Raw genomic sequence first — 14,315 nt, forward strand, 5'->3', positions numbered from 1 at the left:
GGTCATCTCTTCCCTCTGGACCTCCGTAGCCCTTGCTAAGGCTTTCATCCTGATCGTAAGGATGTTTCTTGGGGAAGATCTAAATCCAGCAAAAACTGAATTTAATATATTAACAACTGCCACAGCTGATTTGTATTGCATTGGAGAGCCAAGAGGTGTCCATGTCAGGAATGGCAGTCTTTGTATGAGACCTTGTTTAAATAGCACATGAGAAGACAGTCCTGGCCACCAGAAACTTACAGTTTAAAGTTAGGAAAAGTTGCAGCAGATAGGCAGAAAACCAGAGAGAACAAGCCTAAGGAAGTGGTGAAACAAATACTTGTCAATCTAGTAGGCAAACTCACAGAGGCAGTGTGGCAAAAGCAGAGTTTTAAGGGGGGACTGAGGAAACATTATGAGGCAGCTCTGCAGATGTTTACAGAGAGCTTCTCCTGAGTGCTGGGGACAGCATGAGACAGAGCATGGAGGCATGGGTTCGAAAAGCTGGCAGGAGGCAATGGGCGTTGATAGAGTGGGCTGGTCAAAGGCAGGAGTTGGCTTCTTGGCCCCGAAGGAGATGGTAGGTAGCATGAGGATAAGCCATGCTTCTGCCCCATCCCCGTCAGGCACGGAGGGAAGGTACCCGCAGAGGCGACCCCTTAGAGCATTACAGACACTGCCTGTCAACAGCCAGAAAGCCCCCCTTCTTTTTGACCTGCCGTGAGTCAAATATAACTATAAAGCTGAAGTGGAAACAGATGGAGAGATAACTGCTGAGGAAAAGGACTTCGTAAAAGCAGTATAAACACGCACGCAGTGTTTTTCAGTGTTTTTCAAACAGCCTTTCCTCTGGTTACAATTCAATAAGAAGACACTGGAAGTACCTCCTAATGTTAGTAAGGAGTAATCTACAATTTGAGAGTAAAGTCTTATTCCCCCACTTATCCTTTGGCTTGTTTGTACTTACTTTTATAGATCTTCCTTACCGCACTGTTTGTATTTGCTAACATTCAGCAACCACTTCTTCCTTCAGCTGCACTTTTTTATACCAGTGTAACCACTTTTCTCATGGCCTCTTGGTGTTTGTTCTTTGCTTTGTTTGGATTAAAAAAGGGCTTGCACTTGCAATCCCACCAACTGGTACTTGAGTATTTACCAGTACCTACTTGTAAATTCCTGAAAGTTTTAGTGAGTTTTGCATTATTGTTCTGATTATTACCTCTATTGTCCTTTATAAAGGAAAATTTGTGCCAGAGTCATCACTATTCTACATTCTTCCAGCTCCAGAAACAACCCTAAAGTCAGACCCAACAGATGCCTGGATTTGACCCTTCTAGCCTGAGTATTGGCATCTTTGCCAGATGTCCAGGTCAAAGCATAGCCCAGACCATTAGAAGTGCAAGTAGAAGGGAACTAGAGTTCCAAGGAAAAGACAACCTTACCTTGTTACAACAAGGCACACCACGTTCAGTACATATTTCCACCCCTCTCACAGAAACAGAAGTAATCTCCTACCTGACTTTGCCCAGGTCTGTGCTGGCTCTGAGGAGGTGCTGTGTAGGGGTGAGACCCAGGCAGGATGTTATCCTGAAAAAAGTTGTATTGAAGTTCGGGCACAGCTGGATCTAAAAAAAATTGACAGCTGTCCTGACTACAGCACTGTTACCTTCCGCACAAAGATTGACGGCCCTCTTAATTTCTGTTTGCCATAGTCACCTTAAAAGACTATTGGAACATGCAAGCAAAAAAACCCCAAATTATTATTAAAACTTGTTCCTTTGTGACTCTTTTGGACTAACTGATCTCTACCATCTGTGCAGTGCATGGATGTTTTTAGCAATTGTAAACTGCAGTGATGGGCCAGAAACATGCAGCTTAGTACATTTCAGTCAGAATCTGCAATTGTGCCATTTGGGTCAAGAATATGCAATGTGAGTATTTGTAATAAGTCACCTACATCAACAGTGTATTTGTCCCCTACTAAAATCATATTATGCTGATTAAAGTACCACAGTTCCCTTTTTTTTAATTTCCTGTTCTATAATTATGGTGGCGTGACCATCAGAAGGCAGGGGCAGTGTGGTAGGTCAGGAGGTTGGCCACGACAAGCTCTATCCCATTAGTTCACCATAAGTGGGTTGTATGAACTCACTGGGAAGGATACATCCAAAGGCTCAAAAAGGACCCCACTCTCACCGTTCTGTGTCTAGGTACTTATGTTTAGCTAACATTGCTTTAACTACAGGAGAGAGAACATTTCAAAGGGTAATATTTAAAAATGGCTTACTCACTTCATGTTTTTTTGACCTATTGATTATACTTTATGTATGACCTACAAATATGCAAAAGGAGAAAACTCAGCATTCAAAAGTAGGTGATGGCAAGATCCTTCACCTCGTTTCAGTCCCTTTATGCCAAATACAGTCTTGACAGCACAACAAAAGAGATTCACAAAATTGGCAGCAGCAAGTAGTCCTTTGATTAAAGCACTGCTGAAGACCATAGCGAAACCTGGACACTTGTGCCAATACTGCCATAGGGGAACGCTAGGAAGGGGACCGGCGAGGACATGAAAAACACCAGGAGCAGGGGTGGCTCTTGGTTGTGTTGTGGTCGTTGGGTTTAAGCTGCAATACCTTTGAAAAGTCCAGTACATGCCACTGATGTGTACAAGAAGGAGAGTGCCCCCAGGCCTACGACATTTATATCGCATCTCCCAGAGATGCAGCACAGAATTTTACCTGCAAATTTTGGAAAACGCTGCTGTGCAATATTGACAAACAGCTAAATTATTTGTTACGAAGGATGAGAAGGAAAATGGTCCAGCAGGTATCAACAGGGGACTGGGAGTCAGGAAGGCTGGGTTATGACCTGGCTCTGTCTTTAAAAGGGCTGTTTAATTGCATAATTATCTTAACATACATGCACATTGTCATGTCCATCTTTTAAATAATAATACTCGTCTGCTGAGAAGCTTATATCATTTCCAAGAAAGTCATTTAGATACTTGGATGACAGGAGCTCTGAGCATGCATTGCATTATTACTGGCCCATGTGGTCTGAGGCTATCTTCACTGAAATATTAAGCAATGATCTGATTGATTCTCCTTACAACTTCTTGAACTGAGCCATTACGCAGAGTTAGATGTCTTCTCTGCTGATTTGACAAGAAGCCTTGGAGAGGGCCTCTTTACTTCCAAACACCGTAAAAAGACACATTTTCATGCCTAGAGATTGACCAAACAAGTCACCCCTTTGCTGCCCATGGGTCAAAGAACAGCTCTTTGTGCTAGGCTCTTCTCAGGGCTTGTTCAAGCCTTGCCCTTTGGGGTTTTTTCTCCCCATCTTTGTCCCTTTGTTGCCAGGCTTGGAGAAGGTTATCATTACTTCCATCTGTCAAACATATTTCACTTCCAAAAGTGTAATCCAGTAGGCTCACACCAGCTTTATATGGGCCTTTCTTGTAGGTGATGATCTCCTGACTTTTTTTTCATTTGTAGAAGCTCCTAGCTTTTAAGTTCTCTGTTACACCTTCCAGCTTCAGTGGGGTGCAGCCTTACACACAACATTTGTTTAACAGAGTGAAAGGCCCTTTTTCCCCCCCGCAATATTCCCACTGACTTCAGCAATAATCTCGCTGCAAACTGAGATCAAAATTTGCCCTGCATTTGGGAGTGCCTTGTCTTAGCTGCTAGTAGAGCCACCGTTTTTCAAATAAATATTTACATTTGTGTTTTATTTGTGGTTGATTCTATGGGAAACAATTAAATGGGTTCTTTTCCCAACTAAATCTGAATGATTCATATTTAGGGCTAAAAAGTTCATTGTGCGATTTTTACTTGCTTTGCTATATTTTTATTGCAGAATTTGTTATGTTGAAGAATCATGTGTGTCAGAAATAGTCAGCAGGCAACTTAATTAGTCATGAGTTTACATTTCTGAATGTCACATGGATCTCCCGGAAGAGAGCACAGACAGCATCAGAAGAAAGCCAGCAGCATCAGAAAACGTTCCTCTAAACAACTGGGAACTTTAAGGACGGATAAAGGTTTTTTTGTACTTAAAAATAACCTCCTAGATAATCGTTCTGCCCATATGTTGAAGGGCTGCTGCTTTGTCATTTCCTTATGTTTGTTTAGTTTATATGTTAGTATATGCAGTGTGTAGATAGATTGTGGACTGTTTTCCTGACTTCAAAACTCTGAAGTTTCACCTAGAATTTAAAAGGGAATATTAAAGTTACTTTAAATGGGAAAGAGATTCTGCTGATATTGAACAGTATGGGCCTTCATGCTTCTGACTCCAAGTGAATGCAAAAAATCATTAGACAAGCCAACCTTAATGTTGTGAGTTTCTGATGCTCACAGGGATCCCCTGAAAGCAGAAAAGTAAACTGCATAATCCAATTATTTAAAGTTATCTACAACAAAGTGCCGTTCGGGGAACACACACAATCTAGACACCTCACCCACAGTCCTCGTGCCAAAATCCCGCTGAGGCGGTGGGAAACTCCTGTGCAAAGAAATCCAGCAGCTGTGGGCCTTATCTTTGTGCCTTCAGCACATTACCTGTTTTTCCCAGTTGCAGATGCTTTTGGCTCCCTGAAATTTTTTTACTGAACTATTAATATTTGTTGATACATATCCTATTTGAAAGCATAACATTTTGTATTTACATTTATTTTATAAAATTCCTTAGTCTTGGTATGAGAAATAAAGTTTTAAATGGATATTCCATTGACCACCTAAGCAATCAGGACTTTAATTTGCTTTCAGTGAAGTTTCGGTTTTCAACAGACACAAGAACAGATCTGCATTCATGACTGCTTTTTATAATTAAACCAAAAAGAGAGGAGCTGCCATTAATGTAATGCAGTTTTCCAAATCAATATTGTGGCCTCTTCCTCCCTGATCCGCTGAAATACAATTTCAGAAACGCAGACCACATTGCTGCTCAGGGGGGAGGAAGGCGCAGAGTACCTAACGTTCCCTCACTGCCTGAAAAAGTAAAATCTAAGTTGCTGAACCTTAAAGAAGAGAGGCCAAGGGGAGCTAGTAGAGCTACGCAGCTTTGTAAAGCAAAGGACATCAGCGTAAGCCACTGTTGTGCCTGTGCTGGTTCCCTGCGGGGGGAAGGTATCACCAGCCTCCTCCTTGCTTCCTCATTAGTTATTTTTGGCTCCAGACGAGTCCTTCATTCCTCTTTACCAAGAATGCTAGACTTCCATCACCACCATAACAAGAACAACAGCGGCAAAACAATGTGCATGTCTGGGTGTGCTCCAAAGATTGAAGCTCAAGGATAGAAATTGTTGTGACATTTTAACAGAATAAAGAGGGTTCCTAATTTAGCAACAGAGTTTATGTCATAAAATGCTATGCTGGCAAAGATGTAACATACTTTGTAAATACATTTTCCAAGCTTTCCCAAAGTCAGCTCGTGCTACACATATGTCGTCTTGTCATTAGGGCATCTTGCAAAGTTCAAGAAGTAGTACGAATGTTTCTGAAACAGTAAGGCCTGACATTGCAAAGTACATAGTGTTAGAGAAACCTGCAGGGGACTATATTCCATCAGAGGACCACATTCTACCAAACACTGCAAAACTGCATCAATTCGCCTATTTCTTGTTTGTTTTTTAAAAAGAGAGAGAAAACTAGTAAAACAATTATTCGATGAAATATTTCAATCACAGTTAGGTTTTCAGAAAATATTTTGGACGATCAGGGCATCTTTTTTTCCACAAGAGTGAAACCTCCAAACTCTCTGTGGAATTCATATCATGCATCTGCACTTTTGGACATTCTCAACATCCTCTAGGTCCAGAAATCTTACCCATAGGTGGGGTTCATCTGAACATTCATGTCTACATTGGGGATGTTTTCATCTGGATTAGTCATCTAAGCTTTCTGTATAGCCAATCCCAATGGGAGAAACAGACCCTTCTAAAAAAAAGCAATTAATCTTATCCCAAAAGAGACATCTAAAACAGAGCTAATATATCAAGCCCTTTTAAAGTGCCTTTCTATCTGTTGATGGTAAAGATAGCCCAAGGTGCCTAGCTCAGATGTAGATGTTTGAATTGTAGATGACTCAAGTTAGGTGAGATTAATTCTGCCCCATATGTCTTCTCGATTTTACAGGCTCTCTTGGAAGCAGACTCTGGAGTAGGCAGTGAAAATACTGAGACATTTTTGTTCTGTAAACCAGAAAGTTTGGTGTTCCCCAGGCAGGTCTACTCACCATATGTCTTTACATTTGTTCTGTATCACAAAATTGACTTCTTGTTGCTTGGTTAAATACAACATTTTTAAGAAGCTAACATATGGCAGTACCACGCCACTTTTCAGAACTGGGATGCTATGGAGAGTAATGGGGAATTCTGTTTAAAAATTGGTGTTAAGAGCTATCCTCAAAAAATCTCTGCTAAATGGGGAAAAGGAGAAGGGTTTTTTTACCAAAAGTACCTCTTCTTAAAATATTGATAAATTACTTAACATACTATGAGTTAGTTGTATCAGAAAATGCTTATGGCAGTTGTTGAGTATTGCACCGAGGATTTGATTCTGTGCATCCAAATGCATGAAATTTCTTTACACATAGACAGATGTTCAAGATGCAAATACGTTAGAGATGAACCTGTCAGGTCTAAAAAAAAAAAATCTTCTTTGCTTGCTGCTTTCTCCATCTTTCAAGTAACATTCATTTCATTATTATTTTTATGTTCCAGGGCAAGGAGTAAATAATGTAACGGCAACCAGCTGTCTCACTGGCACCAATCTCCCTGCCCCCTGAGGCTTCGGTACAGTCAGTAGGTGATCCATGCTGTGAGAGCCAGCAGAAGAGAGATCATAGGCAGGAGAGAGAATCAGGAGGAAAAAAAAAAGTCTCTCTGGTTCAGATTCAGCACACTTTGGGCCAAACGCTCGCCCTCAGGGTACGGAAGGCGGCTCTCCAGACCCGTGATGCTTCCCAAGGGCGATCCATGGGTAAGGCAACGGCAATATCGGGGTCTGCATCTACGCAGCTCCAGAAGGATGAAGCTATTTTACAGAAGTTTTCTGGGTGTTGCCATTTCCCACTGGACTAGGTCGCACAGGTCGCACTGAACCACATCCAGGGGGAATGTGGTAGGAAATATCAACAAAGCTGCTTACTCCCGTGGCATAATACTCCCTACATCCTAATGCTTGAGATAACTAGTGTCACCTTCAGAGCCCTCCACCCACTGCCTTAACCTCCCTACATCTGAGCTGAGGAAGTCTCAGCCGCAGGATTCCCCGTCCGCACCGACCACGCCAGACCTTGGGTTCACAGCGCCCGGTCTTGTTTCGCAGGCGCTCCCAGAGCTCTGCTGGCACGCCAGCATCGCCGCTGAATCACCGACGCGCCTTAGTCAGCCTGCTTAAAATGGCACAGCTCTGAATTGTCTGGTCGCCTCCTCCAAACTGCATCTGACCTTCTGCCAATCCTGCTCGTGCGTTTCTAGCTACTGGCCTCATCTCTGAATTTGCAACCCCCTGCTCCTCGAGACACCTATGCTCCAAAGTCCATGCGACCATCTGCGGCCCCTTCCTCCGATGAGGTACCAGGGCTTTCCTCCATTTCCACTATCAGACCATAAACCCTTCAGGGCAAGGGCTTATTACGTGTTAGGCGCTGACCTCTTCCTGTACCGCATGATGTACATTTACAGCACTATCAATTATTTAAAATAGCTCTGCCTTCAGTTCAACCACATGCTGAGTTAAGCTCCATAGCCTTTGGGTAGTTTGCAGCAATTTTATTTTTCTTCCTCAACGTTTCACAAATTGCTTGCCGCTCTGTAGCACTTGTTACTATTTGCTAAGGGAGACGACATGGTGTATTATCACTCAAGAGAAGTGTTTTTGTGGAGATAGTGTTAGCTTTCTTCCCAAAAATTCAGCTATGCCTGCATAGGAATGGAAGCCCAGACCCTATCCCCAGAGGGGCCTTGACTTCATTAGCACTTTCATTTAGCTCAGACAAGTAATTATTAATATCAACCTCCAATTCTAGCAAATGTAGCTGGGTGTGCCACAAGGTGACAAGATGTAATAAACATAAAACAATATAGACTTAGAAGAAGGGAAAATGTTCCTTTCAGTTAGCAAGGGACAGACAAGACAGCAGCAGCAACAAATGGTGATGCACAGAAGTCGTTTCATATTTTTTAACTTAATCTTCTTCCCATATACTAAGTTAATATTTTAATGCTTTTTCCCTTGAAGTGTTGGGGACAATTTTAATTATTTACTCGGGTTAATGAAGAAATTAAGCTCTGCCTCCTGAAATATAAATATCAGGATGTTAGATGAGAAAAATGCTGTTTTTATTTAGCTCAGGAACAGCTGGAGACAAATACGATGCCTCTCCTCCCCAGGGTCTGCCAGGGGCCAGGGCACCTTCCCATCTTGTCTGTGCTCAGGGCTAAACCTGGAACAACAGGGTCAGGGCACCCAAGGACATGGCAAAAGCCAGAGGGGATGAGAGAGACCTTTCCTGCACTGTGCATGCGTGTGTGTGTGTGTATACGTGTGTGGTAACGTCCAGGAGGAGGAATGCGGGAGCAAGACTTTTACCAGGGGGCTATGTCATCAAAAAACTCATGTTATAGCCATGAAGAGTCCAAAAACATTATTGTTCCTATTTTTCTCTCTTCACTCAGGCCTGGACCTCTAAATAATTATTTATTTATTTTTTAGCCACTGTGCCAAGAGCATCAGACCCTAAAACTATTGAGACTCATCATGGAAGATATAATTCCCACTCCCTCTTTTCAGGTAAGCCCCCAAATCAAGATGTAGGGCCACTTGCTTAGGCTGCTCAGACAGCACACTTGGTTAATATAAAACACGGCAATCCACCTTTTAATGGGAAAGCTCGGGGGAGAAGAAACTATCATTTGAACCACTTCCCATGGGCTGTAAGTCTGTCCTCAGCCTCCACCAGTCCCACGGCCATCGCAGGACTGGGTCTATTGGGTAGCTGGCCTTGGAGACAGCCCAAGGTCTGCAGAGACCTTCCTTACAGGAACGCTTGTGCTGAGCACGGTCAGCTGCAGCTCAGTCACTCCCAGACCCGCTAAACTCAAGGACGGGAAGAAGAAGGGACAAAATCCTAACGCGCAGTTCCTAAATTTTTCTTAAATGTCAAAACCTCTGTGTTTGGCAGATTCCCACCAGGAATTCCAGAGTTTCTCTCCTTCTCTGAGCCTTTCTCTAGGATGTAGCAAAGCTGAGGTGGCTCGGGGAGGGCTCTCTAATGCCGGCTGTGACACTGCCTGGCTGCATCCTCGAAGGGACGACGGGGAGAAGAGGAAAAGCCTGGGAAATGAAAGGGCTCAGCCAGCTACTCGAATGCTGCTCCTCGAGTCTTCTTCTCTGTTTCTTTAGGCCCTTGGCCAGCAGAACCCCTTCATGCCACATGCGACGGGGTGTCACCATTAGGCGTGTTTTCAAATATCTGTCCGAGAAAAAAATCCTTCTTGCTGTGATCAAAGCCCATTTCTTCTTGTTTAACGGGCATACTTTACACTTACATTCTTAAAAGGATTTATTTTTTCTCCTGTATCTCCAATATCTCAAAATTATTTTTAAATTTTCATCCTCTCCTCCAATGTACTAACAGTCCATCCTCAGATGATGTTGTCTTCAAATTTACTAAGCTGTTTCATCATCTGAGTTGCTAACGAACACATTGAATAGTACCAGACCCAGAGAGGTCCCTGTCCAGCCCTACTGCATGCCTCTGTACGGGCTGTTGGTGAACTATCGATTACCACTTTCTAGACATGGTTAGACAATAAACTTGGCTAATCATGCCTTGTATCACATTCAGGGTCCCCAGTAACTTCACCGTCAGTCCAGGGAGGTGACTCAAGTAAAGACTCATTGCCAACCTTCACGGTCACCCCCCCTTTCCTCACAAACTCCTCACACTTTTGGGGCTTTCCACATTTCCTCCCATCCATCACATCCCTGCCAGAGTCATCACGACAACATGAGGGTAGTTATCCCCAGTGTCACTCCAAGGAGCAGCTACCAGATGGTGAAGCCACACACGGAAGACCCTGCAGCACCGGGCGGGGGAACTCAGGCAAGTTCTCAGTCCTACGTTTTGTCTAGGAACGAACCTGGAAGTCCTGGAGGAGAGATGAAGAATGGAGTAAGCTTTTACACTTTCACCCCAGGAATCTGACTCTGGGTCCCTATGGTGAAACGCCCAAAAGAAGAACTTCAGCAAAACCAGACCAAAGACTGCAAGTGCTGAATGAGGAGGAAATAATTCTGAAATTTTTGCTTGTCCACAAAGCATATTAAAAAGCCACAGAAGCACAGCAGAAATAAGGCCTCTAAAGGCAACAGTATAAAACCGTACCCTTTGTCTGACCCATGGCTCAGAGTTTAGGCAGCCTGGGGCTAGAAGTGCATGGCGTTCTTGTCCAAGTTTTAACTAATCATCATGGTGCATTTGCCATTTTTCCTATGGCTGACCAAAAAGATCCAGTTAAAACTGCCCACATCTTTTTTAAATTGTTTTAAATTCCTTATTCAGTGAAGCCAAGGTTTTACTCATAGTCCCTTAGCTCAAAAAAGGGAAGCAATAGAGGAAGAGCGAAGAAGTATAAGCTTTTGATTTATGTAGATGGCTGGTCCTCTATGTATTCCCCAAATCTCTTTTACTTGCCTATTATGCATAGACTGGCTTCTTACTGGCCTCCTGAAAGACATACGTTTCACTGAGGAATTTGAGCAAAGGGAACAGTGGCCTTAGTGACTCCTTAAGGCAATAGCTGCAATAATCTTCTCAGATGAGGAAAATATACATACATATAACTTGATTAATATTCTACAGGATAATGTATTACTTTCAGAATGACTTCTTACATGAATAGCTGAGCATCCTCTAACATTCAAAGTGGTTTTGTGTTAAAAGCAGCGTGCAAGGCAAATAGCACGACCTCGCAGAGCACACGCCAGTTACGGGGCGTACTGCTGTGAAATACATGCAGTATCAACAGCCACAGGAGCAAACCTGTCCCGTATGCGTAAAGTTGTATGCCTAAGGCATTTGCTGGGTTTAGCCCCATAGCTGCAGCCGCTGTGGAAGTTGTTTCATAGCCTGTCTTTCCAACAGAATTAATAAGCTTTTCCAGGAATAAAATACTACAAATACTGTGTCTTTGCTATCAAATTTGGGGTAACAAAATAATGCTTCTCTGAGGCATGATGTGAGGATAACCATGCGCTGGGAGTGCTTTCCTCAAGCACAAAGTCATTCTTTCTCCTGATTAGGGGCCTGTTCAGAAACGCCTGGTTTTCAGTGACTCCAAGAACCAGACAGTTGCATCCCTCATACCAGAACATACTCCTCAGGCGTGTTTCTATCATGTGCCACATTCCTCTTCAGGCAAAATGATTTTACGATGGGTAAGCACATCCAGGCCAGTGCTAATCTGGTTAGAAAGCATAAGAAAAGGTGGTGGCATGGGCAAGTGGCTACTAGGTGTGCCCAGGCTGCTTGTACTCCAGTTTCTAGCCTGTGCTGTCACAGCTTTACTGCTGCTGTTACCAGCATGAAGTATATTAAAATTAACACAGGTAGCTCATAGGTATGCCAAATCTGCCTTGAGTAAATATTTATAGTCTGTGTAGACATATCCAGTTCAAAAGCCAAAAAAGTGGAACAAATGTCTATAAAGATGCGCTTTTCCTACTCTTTTTTCTTTTTTGCATATTAGCAAAATAAGCTTCCTTTGTGGAAGTTCTTATTATAGTCTTACTTAGAATAGACTGGCAAGTGACGGGCTGAGTCATATTGGGTTTGATCTCCCTTATATGGCAGCAAACCAGGAGTCACTCCGCTGAAGTTCACTGGAATAAAACTAGGCTAAGTGGGATCAGAATCAGGCTCACAAACTTGTGCAAGGGTGTTATAGGTGCTGCTGGTGATACATGTATTTTGGAGTTAACCCTCACCTAACTCATCACCATCATGGTGACAACAACAGTTCTCGGAATTGAACAGGAGTCCAAATCCACACGGAAGAGAATACGGCAAAATGATCCACAGCCTGAGAAACAGGTTTTGCTTTAGCATATGATGTATGAGAGTCTCTCAAACACACACTTGATACTTGCATCTCATAATGGTAACGGGACTAAATGCATAAGTAAGTGTTACAAGATAATCCCTGACGTAATTTTACTCATGCCTTACACTCATTTTTTTCCAACCCTCCAGGCTGTCCTATAACTAAGTATTAAAAACTACCAGGGGATTCCTTGCCATTTAGCTCTAAAAGCTGGTTCATGAATCTTGTGATCTGACTAGCTTAAAAGGCCAGTTGTTCCCTGACATGTAAGCAACATTATAACAACATTAAACAGCAAATCATCTCATCTTCAGACAACTCCTGAGCATTTATTGTTGCTTAATTGCTATCAGTTTTGTTGGCGAAGACTGTACCAACTACTTTCCAGGGTGTATTCATTTCCAACCATTTTTATTGCGGTCCCTGCTGTTCTTCTTCATTATTTTTATCCTCTATGGGCCATGCACCACTTTGCTGAATCCAATGTCTTTTCTTAAAAGTCAGTTTTCCTTGCTAAGTTGTTAATTTTTTTTCTGCTGGCTTTGATGTCTTTCTTCAGTTTCCCCGTGCATCCTCAGAACTCCAATTCATTTTAGGCTTTTATTTCTGTTGATGCCTGCTCTTTAATTTACTACTAAATATGCCAGCAATTTACAACTGTCTGATTTCTTTAGTTTGAATTTTTCATGCAACAATAAGTAAGACATGAAGTCAATGTAGTGCTATCAACCCAAGGTGGAAAAAAAGGGACAGTACCAAACAACACCTTCAGTTGCTTTATGATTCTAAGCCTTCATGGCCTTTTTGGTCTTCTAATCTAAAGGTAAGGACAAAGATAGGCAAATTACAAACCGTATTAAAAATAACCCTGAAGGAAAGTCCAGTGTATGTGAAAACATAATTGACTTTAGCAATAAAGCTAATATACTCACTTTTTTTCAAAAGGTGTTCTAAATTTCAAGCCAAAATGCCCAAGGCCATTTGAAGCTCGCTTTCAAGAATTGTTTGAAGGTGAACTGCTCTGTCGGGGTAAAAACCCCAGCCCAACCATGGAGTGCTTGCACAGAGCCAGTGTTGCACCCTGCATGGGGGTTATAGAATGGGGAGAAAGCATAGGGGAGAAGCAAGAGAAAAGAGGATGAGGAAGGAAGAAGGCTTGCAGAATTATCTTGTGGCTTCTTAGATGCCCCCCAGAATATACTCTACATCCCACCGTTCCCCCTTTAGTTAACCACAGGGCACAAAAGCATTATTTCTCTGTGCTTTGTAGTTCACCTTTAAGACCTTAAGTTAAACTCCTTGTTAAGCTCTGACATCATACAGAATCATTCTGCTCGGATCACAAGGAACAGGCTTATATTTTATGTTGATGTAAACTATAAAGGCAGCGTTTTTCTATATATGGTTAAAACAAAGAATGGAGAATTTAGCATGCCTAAATTCACAACGAGAAAACCTGAACATACTTCTAAAGGAAAAAAATGTCAGACACCATTCTCCTTGTTATGTTCATAAACCCATCATTTCTGTGTGATTCCTTTTAAGTTCAAAGCACTGGGTTTTTTAGTAAATGAGACAAGAGGGAAATGGTGAAAACACTTTCCCTGAGGAAAACTATTCCCCAGCTCTTAAAAAGTTTGAACATATCGAAACCTTAGGGAGATGAAAGCATTTTCCATTACATTTGTGCTTTTCTTCTTGTTTTTTTTTTTAATTATTTTTACAGAATGGCGAGAAAGAAAGGAACAGATCATTCAGATCCATAAATGAGCTCTTGCTTTGGCTGATACCAATCTCTTCCTTCTCACAAGGAGAAAAGCTTCCCACTATTTTCAGTGGTGTGGCTGTCTTCACATCGGGCCCTCATTCAGCTCTTTCAGGGCTTTGTAGGTGTTTTGTGCCTGGTGTGTTGATTACAGAAGAAAATTCAGCACAAAAAAGAGCTAATGAATAGTTTCAGTTATGTCTCAGATTTTTTTTTAATATATTTCCATCTGAAATACCCTGGCAATCTTTATACATAGCAATAGACTCACAAATAGGAGGCAGGAAGGCACCTCAGGAAGCCCTCTAGTCCATCGCGTTACCCGTGGTAAGATGGACCATACCTATGCCACTTCTCACAGATGCTTTTCCAGCTTCCTCTTAAAGATCTCTAGAACTTAGAGATCTGCTTCCTAGGACAGATACTCTAGTTTTTCACCATTTTACTATTAAA

This window comes from Haliaeetus leucocephalus, unplaced genomic scaffold (assembly GCF_000737465.1).
Source record: "Haliaeetus leucocephalus isolate CR32 unplaced genomic scaffold, Haliaeetus_leucocephalus-4.0 Scaffold151, whole genome shotgun sequence".
Lineage (NCBI taxonomy): Eukaryota > Metazoa > Chordata > Aves > Accipitriformes > Accipitridae > Haliaeetus > Haliaeetus leucocephalus.